Raw genomic sequence first — 16,042 nt, 5'->3', positions numbered from 1 at the left:
ACAGAGGACCAGGGGCAGGATTCGTGCTCCTGCCTCAGCTCCAGGAGGTCTGAAAGAGAATGGCTCCCACTGCCCCAGTAGACCCTCAGATTCGGTGCATAGCTCAGTCTTGAGGGTGAGCATGGGACAACTGGCCCCAGCCCCAGCCAACTATACAGCCAGTGTCACTAATTCCACACAAGAATCCAGGGTGCCAATGGTGCTGCTCAGCACTGAAACCCCTAATTTCCCTGGGTCACAGGACAACTCGGGTGGGCTGCCTGACCTGCAGTAGATGTCCCCATTCCCTCCACCTGGGCTCGGAGCCTCTGTGCCCTGGGAAGTGGGAGAAGGAGAAGGAAAGAGGGAGGGGAAGTGGCAGCCTTGCCTTTGTCAGAATGTCCCTGAAGATGCCTCTGTACTGCGGACCAAAGCGCGACTCCTTTGCTCCCTTGCGTACCCAGGTATTTCAGGGCCTCCCACAACACAGTGCTCCAGCCAGTCCCAGGCTGCCCTGCATTCTCCTTGCACTGGTTTCCAGGACTTTTACCCCTTCTCCACACCAGCATCAAGGAAACACTCACCCCATTCCCATGGTGCACAGGGTCTGCAAGCAGTGAGTACCAGGGTCTAGCCTGCCCAGTCCAAGAAGAGCTGAGACCAATGAGTCCAGAAGCATCTACACCCACCTCCAGAAAAGCCTCCTGGCCCTTGTGCAAGCTTCTTGGCCAGACTGTAATGCCAGCCATGTCCTGAGGCGGCAAGGTCGTACCCAAACTGGCTCACACTGTGAGTGTGCACATCACCAACCACCTGGCAAGTGCTGCGGACAGTGCTGGTCAGCCAGGAGCTGGAGGAGTACGAGGAGGATGTGGTGCTGGGAGTGTTGCTAGTGCTCGTGGGGGTGTAGGACAGAGTGGTCTGGGAGGCAGGATGTTTCATCCACAAGCTCAGACAATAGACTGTGCTCCTTTTGGTATCACCAGGGCTGCCCCCAGGCCTATGGGCAACACCAGAAAGGCCGCTGATATAAGAACTTCTTGGCTCATGGTCAAGACCATTCTTGAGTACAACCAAGGCAAGGGCAAGTTCCCCTGGTTATGAGCTCAGGAAGCCTGGAATAATGGGGAGATATCCAAAGGACACTTCCCACTGGCTTTCCCATGCCTCTGCCAGGGCAACAGTTTCATAATATGTCCAGTCTTATCTACCCTGGGAACCTAGAACCTCATGGCTACTCCTCCCTCCTTAACTCTTGCCCTTGTACAACTTGAAGGAAGATGTCCTAAGGAACAGGTATGTCTCAGTGTATTGGGTTTAGAAGATATATAAATTAATAAGTGTTATACACTCAAGGAGGAAGGTGTTTTTTCCCATTCATAGGGAACAGCTGTGTGAAGATGCAACATGTGCCCACACACAGACCCACATAGTGAACACATTGTGCAAATCAGCTGTGGATAGGGGAAAGCAGTCAAGCATGGTCAAGATCAGTGAAATAATTTTATACCAATATATGAAAAAATAAGTGCAATAATGTGGGGGGATTTCAAATCACAGGGAACATCTGTATAGAGCAAAGAATAGACACAAACATGTACACAACAAACACACAATCAGTGTGTTTGTGTGTCTCCGGCTCAAATAAAGCACAGACTACTCAGTGGGCCTCTGGATAGGGAAAAGTAATCACATGTTTTCCAAAGAGAGGAAAAGCTGCAAGACCTCTGACTCAAGATTTCTATCCTTGGTACTCAGGAGCTCGGGATCAGAAGACCATGATTCCAAAAAGACCAGATAGGAAAGTACAGGAGCCTGTCATCTCCACTGAACTACTCTTCCCCAAAGGCATCCCACCCTCAAAATCATTGCTGGAATTGGAGCTTTGGCTCAAGTGGTAGAGTACTATCCTTGAGGAAGGAAACCTCAACCAGGTCAAACCAGGCCCTGAGTCAAGGCCCAGGACCAGAGCCAAACAAATAAATAGTGACAATTAAAAATTTATGAAAATGTAAATTAAAAAAGGTTTAAATATTTTAAGAATATCCAGGTGAAAGATGATACATGGAAAAGCTGAGAGACACAGGTGGTGTCCCTCAACCTGGGCTCCAACTGGTGAGGCAGCTGGAGAGGCACACTGCAGCCAAGGGCTTCATAGCCAGGCTGCCTGAGAAACCAACACTTCATGTCCTAGGAAGCATTGTGTGTGAGGGCTCGGAGGCAGAGGGAAGAGGAGGAGGAAGCAGTAGAACACCATCTTTACCAGCACAGATGGCTTACTCCACCTTAGATCTCTGGGACTGTCTTTTTTTGCCAGTCCTGTACTTGAACTCAGGGCCTGGACGCTATCCCTGGCCCTCTTTGTGCTCAAGGTTAGTGCTCTACCACTTGAGTCACAGCATCACTTCTGGCTTTTTATGTGTATGTGGTACTGAGGAATTGGACCGAGGGCTTCATGCATACTAGTTAAGCACTCTACCACATAGTCACATTCCCAGCCCAGGACTGACTGTCTTATTTCACAATTAGTCGGGTGATTCTTTCTCCATCCTCATATCCACTCTTCTTCCACCTGTAACTGAGAGCTATTCCTCTAATTGTTCTTCTCTGAAACCCACGTCAGAAGAATGATAATCAGGAGACCTTGTCTGCACCAGGACTGCATGTTTACCATAAGCCAGGTCCAGCATCAAAGCTCTACTCATTACGTGGAGGGGGGAGAAGAAAACAGAATTTTATTTCTATACTCTGCTTTGCTCCAATAGTGTATGAAATAGTTCAGTTAGCAGGGTTGCTATAGGTACCTGTCATGTAGGGCCTGGTACAGATGGACTCTGACTTTGGCAGTGCCTGGTCTGTGAGCTACTGGCCTTTGGGGAGCAGTGTTATCTTTGTGCACCTGCAGCAACTGCTTGGACTCACACTAAGATGGTGGATTCATTGTCAAGCAAATGTCCTGTACATCTGGCAATAGGGTGAACAGCTTCCTCACTTGCTGGACTCCACGTGGGATCCTTCCTCATCATACTCTGGATTTATCACCTGTGGCATTTTGTTTGTCTGGCTTTGCAGCTCCAGTGTCCCACCTCACACTTTACTATGCTACATGTCATCTTTTCAGAGCTTGTTTATATCATAAACTCTAAATTAAATCACTGAAAACTTCTTTAATTACAAATTCCATTAAATGGGAGGTACTGTAGGAATTTACAGTTTTAAGAGGCAGAGTAAATTGAAGTTTAGTTGAGTGTTGGTTTAGAGAATAGCTCAGGTTCTTAGGAGGAATAACTTGGATTAAGAACAATAAGGCATGAATGTCATCAAGACTTGCAGTTCAGAAATGTACAATGTAATAAGGCTATGCCTGTAGCCAGGTCCTTTCAGTATACAGAGAGCCAATGTCTGATATTAAGTCTACTGGATGATGGTGGTAGGAAAGTACATTCAGAACCAGAGGACAGCAACCTGGAGTTGATAGCAAAACCCAAAGGCTAGCCTGTACATTGTACATGATAGCACAATACTGCATATACTTTAATTTCATACTTTCATTGTCTTTCATTAAGTCTTAATTGATACTTGTCTATCATCTATTTACTTAACTGTCAATCTCTCTATCAACCTACATACCCATGTAGCTTGAGTAATTGAGTAATTGTGTCCATGATTAACAAACAGGTTCAAGGAAACCAAAGACTTAGAAAATGTGATCTAAATCATTAATTCTACATTTTGGAACCATTTTTGCTTGAAAAATTGACTTAGATAAAATGCTATTATGAAAAGCGTGTCATGACCCATGTGTAAATTAAAGTTCATTGTATTTAACCAGAGAGGCATTCTGTCCCTTGAACCTCAGAGAGAAACACGTTCTCTTCAGGCACATCAGTGCTACCCTGGTATGTTTTTTTTGTATCTGGTACATCATGTCTGGGCTCATATACTGGGCTGGTGCAGCTGCGCTGGCCCCTTCCAACCCCTACTGATTTGCATGTGCCCAGAGCACAGCCCACTGCTCTGAGCAGTTCTTGAAAGCTGCTCATACCCTGAGCAGGAGTCAGTCCTTGTCAGCACACAGCATGGACATGAAGGCCCCTGCTCAGTTCCTGGGGCTCCTGCTGCTCTGGATTACAGGTAAGGAAAGAATACGCTGAGGGTCTCCTCAGTTTGCTGTAGTCAGTGATGCCTGGCTGTTTATGAAGCTTTCTGAAAACATGCTTGATTCTTTGTATACTTATTACTTTTCCAATGGCAGGTACAAGATGTGACATCCAGATGACCCAGTCTCCATCCACTTTATCTGCATCTCCTGGAGACAGAGTCACCATCACTTGCCGGGCCAGTCAGGGCATTAACAGTTGGTTAAACTGGTACCAGCAGAAACCACAGGGAGCTCCAAAGCTCCTGATCTATAGTGCTAAGTATTTACAATCCGGGATCCCCTCCAGATTTAGTGGCAGTGGTTCTGGGACAGAGTACACTCTCACCATCAATAGCCTGCAGCCTGAAGACATTGCCACTTATTACTGTCAACAGAATTATAATAACCCACCCACAGTGATACAAGCCATAACATAAACCTCCAGGAAGCAGAAGTGTGAGCCTGGGCTGTCCCAGCTGCTTTCCTCATGCTTCCTCTTGTAAGAGCTGTTCTAGAATCATAGAACAGGAATCTTGCCCAGGATATCCTGGGCAAGCTTCTATGTCTCAATCTTTGAAGTAAGTGTAATTATAGATGTGTGATACTGGCCCTGGGCTGAATGTTGAAGTATTAAAATTACATTCCAGACTATAAACATGGAAATACTCTGCCTTTATTCAAGTTTCTATTAATCTTGAATAGATATTCATAATGTGCATGGAGACACTTCGAAGTTTTTTCAAAAGTTTTATTTTGAGATTTTTAAATACTTTATGCAAAAATTTCATCAGCAAGTAAAGACAGTTTGCCACTTCCTTTTTCTGCTTCAGGTCTTTTGTGCTTTTTTCCAATTAGTTTTAGCATTTCTTACTGCATTTGGAGAACTTCAGTACAATTTTAGGTACAGAAAGTAATAGTGAACATTTCATACTTGAATAAAACTTGAGTGTTAAAATGCTAAATACCTGTATCAATGAGTACAAAGTTTGTTGCAGGGTTTTTCTATTTATTAAAACAGTTATTTTCCATTATTCCTGGCCTGCTGATATGTCATGGATAGCTGTTGACTCTATTAGAAATATTTTTTCACATAAATGGAGACAGCCTTTAACTCAATCAGAATGATGAAGTGCAGAGATCAGTTATCTAATTTTAAAAGAGATTTGTACTTGTGGAATATATTCATCATACATTGAGAAAAATAAAGAAAATGAGAGAGAGAGAGAGAGAGAAAGAGAGAGAGAGAGAGAGAGAGAGAGAAGCAAAGTAGGAGATGGACATGAATGGAAGGAGAGAAAGGGAGGGGTGAAAGGAGGATAAATTTAGTTTATTTCTATTTTCTAAATCCCAGTCCCACTTATCAATCAAGCTGAAATTATCAAGAGAAACACCGAATGCAAACACACTGTTGGCACTGGGTGTCCAGCCATCCTGTGCTCTCCCCTGCAAGGTACACTGAAGGTGAGATGTTTCTTGAGCTTAGTCCCTCTGTCCTCCAGACCAGTTCCCACCAAGAATCACAGCAGTGTTCCTAGCTCACTGAATCTTCTCTGTTTTAATCTCAAGAATCTAGGAATCTTTGACAGTCACTGAAGTCTTTTATTTATAAAAATAAAAATGAAGAAAACTCAAGTTAAAGCAGATCTTCATTAATTTAGAAGCCCTCTGATTCTCAGATTGACAAGTGAACATATGCATGCAACTTATGCATCCTATTTATGTATATATACCTAATGCATAAGATACAGTACATAAGAATTAAATATAAATTATATAAAATATATTATGCGTTATTTTTATATATGATGTATTATTAGATATTAGTCTATGATTTTTCTGATTTTCCCTATTTTATTGTTTTCACGATTTTGTAAAGGTGATACATAGAGGGATTACAGTTACAAAAGTAAGGTAATGAGTAGGTTTCTTTTTGAATAGTGTTGCCCTCTCCCTCATTATCTCCAATGTCTACCCTGCCAACTACTCCCCCAGCCCAAGCTGTAAAGTTCATTTCCAATATATTGTCTAACAAGTATTATTGTCACATTGTTTTGTTATTATATGTTATGTCATTTATGTATGCTCTTAAGACTTACCAAATTTTTTAACCAATGTATAGGAAACTCTTCCATTTTACAAAATATTTTCCTATGGATTATAACTTTACCTGGAAATATATCCAACTAATCATAAGGAATAACTTGGGGGAAAAAAACTCACTCTGAAAGAGCTTCTATGGTGGGTATTGAAGTTTCCACTACTAAATATCATGAGTTAAGTATGAGGGAAAAGGTATACAAAAAGGTGAATTAAGAGCAAGTAAAAATGACAAACATAGGGCATCTCTCTTTTATAGGCAATTTTCTAACTGTGGATGTAGGAGGAAATAGATTGAGGAGGTGGAGATGTGGTGTGATTAAAGACTTCAGGGGTTTGTTGCCATTGAAGAAAATACTTAGGATTATGAGATATATGATACTGTGAGTAAAAATAGCCAAGGAAAAAATTGGTCCATGGATGGAAGAAGGTAAAATCCCAGAGAAAGATACAGCAAAGTGTTCAACACTACTGTAACAATTACACAAACGAGGATGCTGAAGCAGATAAGTAAGGAACTTAGCAGCTGCCACACTCCATAAAGCATGGAAGGGTGGGGCCACCAGGGCACATTGTTTGACCTCAGGCTCACAGGATAGCAGCTGGATTGTGTCTATGGATGTGCATTTTACCCTGAGTCTGCAGAGACATACATGGAATAGAGTGGCACAGATGAAAATGCTTTCTTGAGACACATCTTGCAGATGGAAAAGGAGAGTTTAATTTTTTATTGAGGAATTAGAAGACAGACAGGGAGGACATTCAGAGCCAGAGAACTTAAGCCAGAGTAAAGAGCTGATGACACTGTCCTTCAAGACATGCATGGTTGAAGACCAGCCATCCAAAAGCACAACTTAAAGGGGCAGGAAAAACCCAAGGTGGGTTCTAGGTAGACCTGAATCTCAGACTGCTAAGTAGCAGAGAGCCTGAGATCACTGTGATCTTTTGCTCATCACAATTGCTGCATAATGGGCAACTGTTTGGTTGGCTGCATAGTTTTAGTGTCTCTATTTCTTATGGTTCTCTACAGTAACTTTTGGATAAGATTTTCACCTTGGTTCCTGGAATTTTCTTCAGAATTTTTCTAATGTTAGGTTCAAGAAAAATTCACTGCCAATAACTTTGGGTGAGGCACATGTAGGTGTATGCTTTTAATATTGCACATGTCAAGTACACGTCATGACCAATACCATGGGATGACAAGCAAACAAATAAAAATGAACCCTTAGATATGTATTTTAATGTTTTTTTCTTTCATGCATGTGTTTCTAAAGCATTTATAAGATTATCTCTTTGTTGCTTTGTATGTCCCTCCCCCACAGTATAACCCCTGCTTTCACTATATTTGATGTCAGTATACCTTGTGGAGGAGATGGGGAAAAACCAGCTGTTTAAGGATACAGGTGGACCTGTTGCAACAATGAGAAGTACAAGTTGTCATGTCCAAAACGAGCTTTACAACGTCGGTGCGTGGGGGGGGGGAAGGGGGGGAAGGAGAAGGATTGGGATTGGGGGGAAGGGGGGAGGCTGGTAAGGGATGTGAAGGGTAAACAAAGGAGGAGGCTGCAATGCTTGGTAAGAAATGTAGCCATTATACTGCCCATGTAATTGTAACCCCTCTGTACAGTATGTTCACAAATAAAATAAAATAGAAAAAAAGAAAAGAAATCCACATTTACTTACATTTTTACCATTCAGTAACTATTCTGGAATTTCTGTAGATTTTGTGTTTTAAAGCATTTCATTTCACCTAAATGAATATTTTCTAAGTACTAAAAAGTAAGGTACAGAATGAACTTAGATCAAAACATAAAAAATAATTGCAAGTTATATAGGCATGCAAAGAACTTTTTCTTTCTTTCTTTCTTTTGCTCTTTGGGCTTGAACTCTGGGCCTGAGGGCTGTCCCTGAGCTTTTGTGCTCAAAACTACTGTTTTACCACTTGGGCCACAGCTCCATTTCATGAATTTGGTCAGTTAATTGTAAATAAGAATCTCCTGGTTGGGAAGGTGGGAAGGGAAGGAATGGTAGGGGAAAAACAAAGGAAGAGGCAACAATGCTTTATTAGAAATGTACTCATTACCTTACTCATGTAACTGTAACCCCTCTGTACAGTATTTTTACAATAAAACGTATTTAACAAAAAAAAAAAGAAAACAAATAAGAAAAATATGAGAAGTCCAGGCCTCGTGATGCATGCCTTGTACTTTCAGATATAAAAGACAAAGAGGTAGAAATATCTCAGTCCAGGTCAGCTCAAGAATTTTCTGTACATTCCAGATGATAGCAGAACAATGAATTAAAGCAAAAGCAGCAGTTGGGAGGGTGGCTTAGTGGATAGAGTGCTGGCCTAGCAATCTGAAGTCCCTGAGTTCTAACTGTAGTACACTCAAAAAGAACTGTGAGATAAAGAGAATAAAAACTGTAATGATACACAAGAAAGATTCTATGCAAATACCATCAGGATGGTTTACAGTAAAATGTTGACATATCAATTTGAAATATCAAATCATTGGATGCAAATTTATCCAAACTATGGACTAAGCATGTGTGTCCCTGTTTTGCAGTCTAACAGAACCAAACGCACATCTCCCATGCTGGACACAGATCATTCTGAAACCAGATTTTTAACATTTTAAAATGCAGACTCCTGTATCATGTCTGGCTACTCACTCCCAATTGCCAAATACAGAAGGGCAGAAAAAGGAGGTTTATCATGATAGCCATGGGAAAGCAGCATTTTAATATTTATCCACCATCTTTGGATAAATCTTGTGACTCTTATTTCCATGATTGGTAAGTAAAAAGCCAGATGTGGAGATGTGGCTCAAGTGGTAGAACACCAACTTTGAGAGAAAAATCCAAGCAAGAGTAAGCAGGAGGCCTTGAGTTCAAGACCCTGTCCTAGAACTGAAATAAAAAAAGAATATTGAATTTATAGAAATTAGAAGAAATTGAATACATGATTTGTATTGAAGATATTACATGTTTAGCAGTAAATGATAAATGATGTAGTCAATGATAAAGCAATATAATTGGTTCTATTGGTTTTGAACTTGGGGTTTCCTGCTTAGTAGGCTCTAGAACTTTAGTCATTTCACCATCAGTTTTTACTTTAGTTTATTTTTCAGATGAGGTCTTGTGATTTTACCTGGCTAGGCCTTCTATAACAATCCTTCTAATTTCACCTCCTGCATAGCTTCAGAAACATATACCACGTGCTACAACTTGTTTTTGGGGTTGAGTTTCAATGCTTTCCAGGACAGCTATGAATGAAACACAATCTTAAAAATCTCTGCCTCCAGTTTAGCTGGGATTGCAGGCATGAATTAATTACCATGTCCAGCCCTTCAATGAAATGTTTTTAAGAACCTTGTTACTAAGCTAGGTACTGGTGGCTCAAGCATATAATCCTAGCTACTCAAGAGGCCGAGAACTGAGGATCACGGCTCAAAGCTGGCCCAGGGAAGGAAAGTCCTTAAGACGCTTATCTCCAATAAACCACCAGAAAAACAGAAGTGGTGATGTGGCTCAAGTGATAGAGTACTAGCCTTGGGCTGAAGAGCTGAGGGACAGTGCCTAGGCTCAGAGTTCAAGCCCCATAACCGACCAAAAGAAAAAAAAATGAAGAATTATTTGTAATATGTTATATTTCATATAAAGATGAAGAAAAACAACTTCACATTACAATATAAAAGAAATAAACTCAACTAAAATAAAAGCACACAGAGTGTTATACCCAGTAGCCAGTGTTCAGCAATGTGACAGCAGGATTAGGGATGCTATTTTTCTTTTAGCATGTATTCGTTTGTTAATTCTCATTGAGGTACAATATCTATTGTATAAATATTCAAAGCAAATGGATGATGAGAAGGATAAGGAAGATGAAATTATGATACTGTAATAGGAAAAGGAAAATGCAAAAGTTGGAGAGAATCTTTATGAATAAGAAGCCACTCTCCTGAATGATCAGCTAACCATACAGCCAGGCCAATAGGTAATTTGTTAAACATAATATAAAAATGTAATTCTAGAAATTCCAGGTGAATATAATTTGATTTATTGAAGGTTGGAAACACTTCTTAAATAATAAATTAAAATTATACATCATAAATTAAAAGAAGCAACATTTATTCAGATTTCATCCACAAGACTCCAGAACTATGGGTCCAGAAATATCACTGAGAAAGAAGAAAAAGAGCTGAGCCATTAAATGGTATATCCTAAGAACATTCAAGAATTCCTAAATCACGTTGACTTCTTTGCTTTCCTTTGAATCAGGAAGCAAAATCGTATGTCAAGGATCATACTTCTTTTCCTACAGAATACCCATCCCATTACAGAAAAAATGCTTACCTCTTTATTCAAATAAGCTCTTAAGATCTAGGATTTAGGAAATCTATGATTTAGGAAAGGTCAGAGGGCACCCCCTTCCTCTATGACCATCAACCAGGTGTTGCCCAGAACCTAGGAGATTAACAATGGAGAGAAGTTTAGGTCCAACTGGAACTGAGAATTTGAAGAAGTTTCCTCTTTGAACATTATTTCTTTCTGCTCAATAACTCCCAATAATAACCAGGAAGAGATACAACTTGTTAAAGCTCTTTATCATATCACCTGATCTGGAAGAAATAGTTTAATATTAATGTTTGTAGAGCTCATAAACTTCATAGATTAAAATTATGATGATAATCATTATGAAGGATAAAATGTTTTTATGACTTTGGATAAGTATAACTATGCCACAGTACTGTGAAATTTATGTAAGTTGCTTAATCTCAATAAAGAAATCTTTTTGAGGAAAAAAGCTCTTTATAAATACTGGCTCAAAAGATCTTGAGACTTTAGTTTCCGTGAAATTGAATAGTTCATTGACTCAGGTCCTAGGATAAGTTCCTGTATCCACCAGTTGCAAGGCTGAATAGCAGTAGGAATATGTTTCACATGATATAAATACCTAGAACATTTCAGTAAGGCTTTACAAACATTCCCTGAAATGATTCTATATTAGGTAGAAGTAAAACAGGTTAGATTTCATATACAGAAGTAAAATATGGCTGTCTGTAAAAATGTACTTGTTTATGGATTGATTGGGGTTAACAGTCCAGAAATTAGTTGTTACTAATATTCCTAAGTTATGTGTTGGTTGCTACTCAGGTTTTAATATTTCAACAAGCTTTCAGGAAGGTTTTGTCAAACTTTCAGCCTTTGGACTTGTAGCTTTTAATTGATTAACTTCCCTTATCTTTCCTTCTTTTTCCTCTGTCTTTTAAAATTTAGGACAATTTTGCTTTTATTATAGCTTATTAACAATGACTAAACAGAAAGTATAACACAAGAAAAACTAACTGAATCTCTAAGGCTGTAAGTCCAGTGACACTGAAGTCTTTCCAGTGAGACCTAGGGAGCATTGGCACTGAGGATTTTGAGGCCTTTTAATGCCAGACATAGTGGTAGAATTCGAATTCAGAGGCTACTACCATCTAATGGAAGACTATATCTCACTATCTCATTTACTCATAGATTATTCCTGAAAAACACCCCAGGATGCTATGTCTTGATAAAGAATGACAGCCATGGAAGGTGATTGAAAACTTATATCCTTCTTGTCTATAGTGTATCCTTCTAATGCTGAAACTACAGAGAAAATAAATCTCCAGGGTGCTTCTACCCATTTGGTCATAGAATGGACCCATAACTAGTCATGGACAAGCAGACAAGGTCAAAAGCTATGTACATATGACCAGATAAGATGATGGTAAGCGAAATGAACCCCAAGATAGGGACCCAACTGGTTTTTTGCTTTCTTGCTATTGTTTCTAACATATTTATAATGTACCATGTGATTTTTTTTGTTTCTCTGTATCTTCCTCACCCCTGTTTTCACTGTATCTGATGTTGGTGCACTGCATCTTTTTTACTTTTTGGTCAGTCTTGGGGCTTGAACTCTGGGCTTGGTCGCTGTCCCTGTGCTCTTCAGCTCAAGGCGAGTGCTCTGCCTCTTGAGCCACAGCGCCACTTCTAGTTTTCAATAGTGAGAAAGAAATAAAAAACACTTGTGTCCTTATCTTGGGCTTCATTTCGCTTAACTTCATCTTATCTGGTCATATGTATATAGCTTTTGATCTTTTCTTGATCACAGTTAATGTCATTTGCTTACAGGAGAGGGCCTACCCTCCTGGTGTCTGTTTCTGTCTCACCTGACAGATTGTCTCTCACCATTGCACCCACCAGGACATTTGCATATTGCTCCCTAGGGAGGAGCTTCCCTGCAAGTCCAACATAAAAGCTCAGCTCTAAGATGCCTGAACTGACCAGGACTCCTTACTCTCAAAATGAGGTGCCCTGCTCAGCTCCTGGGGCTACTCATGCTCTGGATCCCAGGTAAGAATACACTAGAGCTAAGGAAAGGGATGGGGAGGGGATGATCTCTGTTGCCATTGCTCTCCAGGTTTGTTGTATCCAAATGTGAGATGTGCCGATTTGTCCTCCTGCATGGAAATGTGACATATGTATCTGTGAGGTTGAGGAAGATTCCCGAAGCAGCAAGGACCTGTGCGCTGGTTATAACTAGATAGTGGGATGGTGCTGGCAAATTAGAGATCCCTTACAGGCAGGATTTAGAAGCATCATATTCTGTGTGTGTGTTTTTGTGTGTGTGTGTGTGTGTGTGTGTGTGTGTGTGTGTGTGTGTGTGTGTGTGTGTTCATTGTATATTTTATGAACATTTTGATGCATAAAACGAAAATTTAAAAATATTGCATTAAGTAAGAAAAGATGCTTATGAAAATATCCTATGATGCTTGTAATTAACTGTGTTCACTTCTCTCATTATTTTAGGGTCAAGTGGGGATGCTATAATGATTCAGAATCCAGTTTCTCTGACCCACACCTTGGGAGAGCCAACCTCCATCTCCTGCAGTTCTAGTCATTCTTCTACATAGCAATGTAAACACCTATCTGGATTGGTTCTTGCAGAAGCCGGCGAGTCTCTACAACTCTTGATCTATAGGATTTTCAACCAATATCCTGGGTTCTCAGACAGGTTCAGTGACAGTGGATCAAGCCTGGGCATTGTCCCTCAGCTCTTCAGCTCAAGGCTAGTGCTGTACCATTTGAGCCACAGCACCACCTCCAGCTTTTTTTCTTTTTGCTTATGTGGTGCTGAGGAATTGAACCCAGGGCTTCATGAATGCAAGACAATACTCTATCACAGAGCCACCTTCCCATCCCCTGTATATCTGATTTTTAAAGTTGGTCTAAGAAGAAATCAAAAGGCATATTAGAAAATATCATGTCAAAAATGCAACTACAAAAATAAAATACTAAAACTTATGAGTTTCAAAAACATATGGTAAGAGTAAAAATTTATAACCATGACTGCATACTTAATAACAGAATTCTCAAAGTAAATTTATATTTGGAAAACTTCCTTTAACAAACTCTGCTTTGTAATAGCTGAGATTTGTTTCATGCTGCAAGAATCATTAACACCTACAATATCTACAAAAGTTTCAAAAGGTAGCTGGGAGCAAGTGGTTTACACCTGTAATCCTAAACTACTCTGGATGCTGAGATCTGAGGATGGCATTTCGAAGCCAACCCCAATTTCAGGTAGAAAAAAAATGCATGAGAATCGCTTTTTGGGGTGGTGGGGGTGGTGGAAGGGGTTGTTGGCCTGAGTCCTAAACTGAAGGCCTGGGTGCTGTCCCTGAGCTTTTTTGCTCAAGGCTAGAACACTACCACCTAAACCATAGCTCCATGTTCAATTGTGAGTTCCATGAACTTTCCTAATCAAGCTAATTTCAAACCACAATCCTCAGATCTCAGTCTTCTGAATAGCTAGGATTACAAGTGACCCACTGGAATGTAAGACTCTTATCTCCAATAAACAATCAAAAAGCTGGTAGAGAAGATGTGACTCAATATTGAAAGAAAAAGCTAAAGTATAGCACCAGTGCTGGCACAAAAATTAAAACAAGTGACAAGGTTGGGAAAGCACCTGAAGAGATTCAAAGAGAAAAATGGACAACCTGAGCAATGTATTTACTGGGTTTCCATCTTCAGGCCCAGATCCCCTCACAACTGAGTGACAGTGGATAAACAATGATGTCACTCTTAGCAGCAGCAGCTGTGGGACAGACTATGCTAATAATTATCATACTGATTGTCATAATAATATTAATGAATATTATTGTTAAAATGTGCTGTCTCACATAACCAATACCAGCAGCACATGTGTGCGTAAATTTAAATTTTATTCTAATTATAAATTATACATTGCAGTTGCATTCATTACATTTCAACTGCTTAATAGCCATATGCAACTAATGACTGCTGTACTAGACAGGTCAGATATAGGCATTGCCATAGCAGAACATTTTTTGGAAGATATTGGCCTAATTTACAGAGGTAGAGAATATCCACCTAAGAGGGATGATAGGAGTAGAACACAATTTAATATGTGGCAATTGACACATGTATGCTTCTGGTAGGGTCTTGTCACTACTAACAGCCCATAGGTGGAGTGACAATTTTGTATGAACAAATGCTGGGAACCAAGTGCTGTTTGCTAGAAAACACAGCTACTACCTTCCATAAAAGCTGTTAAGCCCTGGAGCCTATTGATACCCTGTTTGACAACATTGCTTGGAGCCACCACTTTGCATAAGAACCGCCACACTTTGCACAAGAGCCATTAAGCCTTACAACTTACCAATGTCCTGTTTGACAACATTGCTTGGCGCCTTCTGAAGATTCCCCACCTATGACCTTTTGCAAGATATACTTTGCAGTTTTGGTGCCTAGCAACCCTATTGACCTGCTGATACTAATTACCCTGCTCAGCATGCTATATATACTGCTGTGTAAAAAATAAAGTTTGAGACCTTGATCAGAACCCTGTCTTGGTCTCCTTCCTCGTGTCTGGTTTGTCTCTCATTCAGGTCAGTTCCTCTTTGAGCCCTTGTTGACTGACCCCGCGGGCCGGGGCAGGTGGCGCCCAACATGGGGCTCGAAGCAAGGATCCTGGTCTGAATGTAGCCCGATTGAGCGGTCGCTCTCTTCTTCTTGGATTGCCACCCAGCCAGTGAGTGAAGATCCACATCGTGATCACCACAGAAACGCTGGACTGCGATACAGATCCGTAAAGTAAGGGAGGCGACCCAATCATGGGACAAACACTTAGTAAGCATGAACTTTTTGTTCAAGGCCTAAAGACCTCACTCAAGGCACGAGGAACACGGGTTAAGAAAAAAAAAATTAATCAATTTTTTATGCTGCCGGAGGATATTTGCCCTTGGTTTCCTCAGGAGGGCACTATAGACGAAAGAAGGTGGGGTCGTGTTGGAGACTGTCTTAAGGATTATTATGAAACTTTTGGCCCCGAGAAAATTCCTGTTCAGGCTTTTTCATATTGGAACCTCATAAATGAGATCCTCCAAGTTTGCCACCAACACAAAGATGTGTCTAGAGTGGTTAAGGAAGGTGAAGAATTTTTAAAACATAAATTTACAGGGAGTCAGGCCTCCCTTGCCCCAAAACCCCGCTCCCGTCCCCCCCCAGTCGCGTCTCATTGTCCCTAGGTTTCCAAATCAATGCCTGACGCTAACAGCGATTCACAATTACAAAAAGCAAAATCTATATACCGGGTTCTTTCTAACCTCAGATCCCAAAGGCCCAATGATGCTGTCCTTCCCCCGGAGGACGAGGCCACTTTAGAAGAGGAGGCTGCTAGATACCACGCCTCAGATTGGCCCCCTCTAAACCCCTTGGGCACGCAACCTTCTCCCTACAAAATAGCCCCTCCCTTCTGTGCCCCTGCCT

The 16,042-nt window shown here is 40.8% G+C and overlaps 1 long non-coding RNA gene across 4 annotated transcripts; it reads left to right on the top strand.

Moving 5' to 3' along the window:
* The first annotated feature begins 3,903 nt into the window (after positions 1–3,903).
* On the top strand, positions 3,904–15,097 carry LOC138825243 (uncharacterized). Of its 4 annotated transcripts, XR_011371372.1 has the most exons (8): positions 3,904–4,113; positions 5,472–5,581; positions 6,240–6,358; positions 7,540–7,683; positions 8,785–9,013; positions 11,741–11,800; positions 12,452–12,601; positions 13,058–15,097. It is a non-coding gene; the product is annotated as an uncharacterized lncRNA (long non-coding RNA). The 4 variants fall into 4 exon arrangements; XR_011371371.1 differs by having other exon boundaries at positions 6,240–7,683; XR_011371373.1 differs by lacking the exon at positions 5,472–5,581 and having other exon boundaries at positions 6,240–7,683.
* The last annotated feature ends 945 nt before the right edge of the window (positions 15,098–16,042 follow it).

Source organism: Dipodomys merriami, unplaced genomic scaffold (genome assembly GCF_024711535.1).
Source record: "Dipodomys merriami isolate MVZ:Mamm:240054 unplaced genomic scaffold, mDipMer1.0.p SCAF_136, whole genome shotgun sequence".
Lineage (NCBI taxonomy): Eukaryota > Metazoa > Chordata > Mammalia > Rodentia > Heteromyidae > Dipodomys > Dipodomys merriami.
This window is presented reverse-complemented; position numbering and strand designations above follow the sequence as displayed.